Below are 5691 nucleotides of genomic sequence, written 5' to 3'. Positions count from 1 at the left end.
TGAGGAAGTGGTGATGCAACATGGAGGCTTAAGTGGGTAGGAGAAGAATAAATGAAACAAGATGGGATTGGGAGGGAGACAAACCATAAGTGACTCTTAATCTCACAAAACAAACTGAGGGTTGCTGGGGGGAGGGGGTTTGGGAGAAGGGGGTGGGATTATGGACATTGCGGAGGGTATGTGCTTTGGTGAGTGCTGTGTAGTCTGTAAACCTGGTGATTCACAGACCTGTACCCCTGGGGATAAAAATATATGTTTATAAAAAATAAAAAGTTAAAAAAAAAAAAAAAGAAATGGGCAGAGGACATGAACAGACATTTCTGCAAAGAAGACATCCAGATGGCCAACAGACACATGAAAAAGTGCTCCATATCACTCGGCATCAGGGAAATACAAATCAAAACCGAAATGAGATATCACCTCACAGCAGTCAGAATGGCTAAAATCAATAAGTCAGGAAATGACAGATATTGATGAGGATGCGGAGAAAGGGGATCCCTCTTACACTGTGGGTGGGAATGCAAGCTGGTGCAACCACTCTGGAAAACAGCATGGAGGTTCTTCAAAATGTTGAAAATAGAACTGCCCTATGACCCAGCCATTGCACTCCTGGGTATTTACCGTAAAGATACAAACCCAGCGATCCGAAGGGGCACATGCACCGGAATATTTATAGCAGCAATGTCCACAATAGCCAAACTATGGATGAACCTAGATGTCCATCAAGAGATGAATGGATAAAGAAGAGGTGGTATATGTACACAATGGAATACTATGCAGCCATCAAAGAAATGAAATCTTGCCATTTGCGACAACATCGATGGAACTAGAGTGTATCATGCTCAGCAAAATAAGTCAAGCAGAGAAAGACAACTATCATATGATCTCCCTGATATGAGGAAGTGTTGATGCAACATGGGGGCTTAAGTGTGTAGGAGAAGAATCAATGAAACAAGATGGGATTGGGAGGGAGACAAACCATAAGTGACTCTTAATCTCACAAAACAAACTGAGGGTTTCTGGGGGGAGAGGGGTTAGGAGAAGGGGGGGTGGGGTTATGGGCATTGGAGAGGGTACATGCTTTGGGGAGTGCTGTGAAGTGTGTAAACCTGGCGATTCACAGACCTGTACCCCTGGGGATAAAATATATATGTTTATAAAAAATAAAAAATAAAAAAAAACAGAGGGACAAAGCAATTGATATTTCTTACTATTTATTTATTTGACAGAGAGAGAAAGTGAGGAATAGGGAAAGCACAAGCAGGGGTAGTGGAAGAATGGAAAGCAGGTTCCCCATTGAGTAGTGACCCTGATGTAGGGTTTCAACTTTAGCTGAATGTGGGTGCTTAACCAACTGAGCCTCACAGGTGCTCCAGCACCTGATCTGTTTTAAGCAGAAAGGAGGCAGGTTATATTTGACACAAAACATTCTTTGTGATTGTGACACAAGGAAGATGTCCTCTAAAGAAACATTCAGAAACGTGAGGAGGATAACATGGTAACAAATATGGACAGTTATAACTCAGATTCTGATATTGTCTATGGGGATGAAAATATGTTCATACATTCAAAGATAGTTCTGTAACAAAAATAAGAATTAGTAATGGATATCTCTGAATAGGGTTGAAATAGAGGAAATAGAGGAAACAGAAAATTTAAGGTGTCCAGCTATTAAATAATTTGGGTACACTACATAAGATATTTAAGTTTTTTTTTTTTTTTTTCATCTAAGGATGGTGGAATAATGCTGAGTTCAGTTTTCTACATAAAAGTGTTCACAGTTTGGGGCACCTGGGTGGCTCAGTTGGTTAAGCGGCTTCCTTAAGCTCCTGATGCTTTCAGGTCATGATAACAGGGTCCTGGGATTGAGCCCCTCATTGGACTTCCTATTCAGTGAAGAGCCTGCTTCTCCCTCTCCCTCTGCCTGCCACTCAGCCTACTTGTGCTCTCTATCTCTCTAAAATTTACACCTCAGAAAAAGGAACAAACAAATAAGATGTTTGCAAACAGTTTTCTAAATCTGGAAGTTCTTTAAATACTTTTAAATGTTACCATTAAAAAAAAAAAGTTACCGTTATATGCCTGTCCATATAGCAAAAATATGTATAAATGTATTGTCAAGAATTTTAAAAAAGAGCTATAAGTAAATGTCCTCCTTATAAAATATTTCTTGACCCCTTTACATTCTGGAAAATTTCTTCAAATACACTGAAAGTTTTGTAATAAAAAATAAGTTAACAAACATGAAAATGTGTTCAACATCAATAATCTGGGAAATATAAGTAAAAACCACCATGAAATATTCCATTATGCATGTGAGAAAGGTTAAAATAATACAAGCAAGAAATAAGGGTTGAAGAGAAGGTGGAGAAAAAAAATAGAAACCCTAGTGTAATGTTGATGAAAAAGCAAATTGGTGCAGCCACTGTGAAGAAGAATGTGGAATTTCCAAATAAATAAATACATAAATATCACCATATAATTCATAAATTCCACTGCTGGGGATTCATTCAAAGAAAATAACACTGATTCAACAAGATACATGAACCCTCATGTTTATTGCAGTATTAATTACAATAACTAAACTATGAAAGCAATCTGAGTGTTAATTGATAAAGAACTTGTAGTCTACAAACACACACACATACATATGCACAACAAAATATTACTCAGCCATAAAAAAAAAGAATAAGATATTGCCATTTTCAAGAACATGAGTAGACCTAGAGGATATAATATTAAGTGAAATAAATCAGACAGAGATATGCATAGTATTATATTTCAATCATATGTGGAATTTAAGAAAATAAACAAATGAACAAATAAGGAAAAAGAGACCAAAAAAAAAAGTAGATATATATAGAGAGATTCTTAAATACATAGAACAATGGTAGGTTGCCAGAGTGGGGAATGGGTGAAATAGATTAAAAAATAGTAATAATACTACACTTAATGGGGTGAGCATTGAATAATATATAGAATTGTTGAACCATTATACTGTACACCTTAAAGTAATATAACAATGATTGTTATAGTAACTATAAAATGCCTATCTCAGTAGGGCTCAACTCAAAATTTAAAATAAGAGAAATTTCCAAAACAGAAATGTCCAAAAAATTATACTTTCAATAATTACCATTTTATATTTTAAAGTTTTGTTTATTTTAGTGATCTCTACACTTAATAGTAGACTTAAATTCATGACCCTGAGTTCAAGAGTTGTATGCTCAATCAACTGAGCCACACCTCAGTAATTACTATTTTTAAATGTGGCTGGGAGTCCACTCTAAATTACTCATTTTAGATAATTTCTCAAATATCATGTATGTTTCTAACCAAGAGCAATCTTTTCTGAGCTACAACCTTCCTTAAAAGCTTCCTTCACATCTTTGTTTCTCAGGGTGTATATGACAGGGTTTATCAATGGAGGGACCACAGAGTAGAATACTGAGATTGCTTTACCAATAGTGAAGTTGTACTTGGCTGGAGGGCAAACATAGGCAAATATAATGGTGGCATAATAAATGGTGACCACAGTGAGGTGGGAGGTACAAGTGGAGAATGCTTTCTTCCGAGCCTCATGAGAAGGCAGTCTCATTATTTTAACTCTAATGTGACCATAGGAAGACATAGCGAGAAGGAGAGAATTTAGAATCACAACAGAGCTACATGTGTAACTCAAGTCCTCTGCCAAAAATGTATCTGAGCAGGAGAGTTTAAAAATGGGGTCTGAGTCACAAAAGAAGTGATTGATCTGAGGGCCATGGAAGTTGAGCTGAGAGATGAGAATGGTATATAGGAGAGGGGCAAGGAAGCCCCCAATCCAAGATCCAGCTGAAAACTGCAGACAAACAGGAGTATTCATGAGGAGTGAGTAATGGAGAGGTCTGCAGATGGCCAGGTACCGGTTATTGGCCACCACTGCCAACAGAATGCACTCTGTAGCTGTCGAGGAGAAAAAGAAGTAGTATTGGGTTATACAGCTAGAAACAGAGATGGTAACAACCTGCTAGAGGCAGGCGTCCAGCAATTTAGGGACTGTGCCTGTGGTGTACCAGATCTCCAAGAATGACAAATTTCCTAAGAAAATGTACATGAGTATTTGGAGTGTGGAATATAGCACAACTATGAAAATGATGAGTGTATTTCCCATGAGAGAGAGCAGATATCCTGTAGGAAATATCACAATGTGAGCCTCAGATAGAGAACACCAGAAAACCCAAGAAAAAAATAACTCTGTAACTGTTGTTTGGTTTGTTACACCCATATCTCATCTTATTTGATCTGGAAAAAATCAACAAAGCCCAAAAGATAATAAATGAGCAAGAAGAAAAATCAGAACAATTTTGTAATCATTTATTTTATGATGATAATAAACCATAATAGCAATAAAAATTAATGGCTAAAAATATAGTTGGCATCTTTATTTTAAAAAATTCCATGGGTAGCTCACTTGCTTTAGACAAGTCTCTGCAGTGTTGTTTTTTTTTTTTTGTTTGTTTGTTTGTTTGTTTTGTTTTGTTTTGTTTTGTTTTGTTTTTGAGCTTCAATGCAGGTTTCAAACTCAGGACACTGAGATCAATACTTAAGCTGAGATCAAGATCTAGATGCTTAGCAAACTGAGCAACACAGGAACCCCTAAATATGCTATCAATTTACATTTTATAATTAAAGGAAATAAGGGGGCAAATAGTTTCCTCACAGTTACATCACTTTAACTAATGGAACATGTTTTAAACTCAGGCATGTTGATTCAAAAGTCAAATTCCAAGTATTGGATAAAATGCAGCCATATAATTGTTTTATCACTAAAGAATTTAAGAATTTAAAAAATAGACATTGGAAAATGGTGGAAAATCTTAAGAGAGTGCAGATCAGCTACTATTAGATTAGAATTAAAGGTTGGGGCCATAATTACTTACCATATCATGACAAATGTTGCCTATGATTTTATTTTAAAAATGCCTGATTTAATCCATCACTCAGTGTTGGGCAGGAGAATGGTATGGGAGTAAACTATTTGCAGAAAACATAACTAAAGATCAATTCAAAAGTTATAAAAAATATTTAAACCTCTGTAATCTTTTGCTTGCTTGTTTTTAGAATAGTCATATCCATATATTTTCTTGCATTTGTTAGAAAAGGTAAAAAAAAAAGACATTTTTAAATACCCATTCATCCCTAAATAGACAATGAGGTTACTTAGGTATCTTGGTTTTTGAGAAGAATATACAGGGAGATCAACTCACTTTACAAATATTTAAGTGTGCAATAGTGTACTGACAACTATAGTTATGTTGTGTTCTTATGAAAATAAAATAAAGGCAGAATTTCATCTTAAAAATATTTCTTGTGGATGTACTTATGTATACATCTATTTGGGGGCCAAAAAATCAAGATGAAATTTAGATACGGCAGAAAAAATAAAATCTTAGTAACAATTAAAACTTTCTCATAAATGTAAAATACATTTTTTACTATTTTAAAAATTACCTGATACAAAGTTACAGACTTGGTATTTTGATATAGACGACGTTTTCTCAGCATATACATCATAGAAGTTACTAGTCATATATGGTTAAATACTCAAATTATATTCCTGTGATCAGGAGATTATTTTTTTAGTCACATGACACCAACTTATAGCTACTAATCCCCTAAAAGTGCTAACTTTTTTTCCCATTTTACTCT

General features: G+C 35.3%; 1 pseudogene across 1 annotated transcript; it reads right to left on the bottom strand.

Moving 5' to 3' along the window:
* Nucleotides 1–3312: 3312 nt before the first annotated feature.
* On the bottom strand, nt 3313–4267 carry LOC309860835 (olfactory receptor 6P1-like; annotated as a pseudogene). Its single transcript has one exon. The product of its transcript is annotated as an olfactory receptor 6P1-like (transcript).
* Nucleotides 4268–5691: the final 1424 nt, after the last annotated feature.

Source organism: Mustela nivalis, assembly GCF_964662115.1.
Source record: "Mustela nivalis genome assembly, chromosome: 3".
NCBI lineage: Eukaryota > Metazoa > Chordata > Mammalia > Carnivora > Mustelidae > Mustela > Mustela nivalis.
The sequence above is the reverse complement of the archived record's forward strand: the minus strand, read 5'-3'. Positions and strand labels throughout refer to the sequence as shown.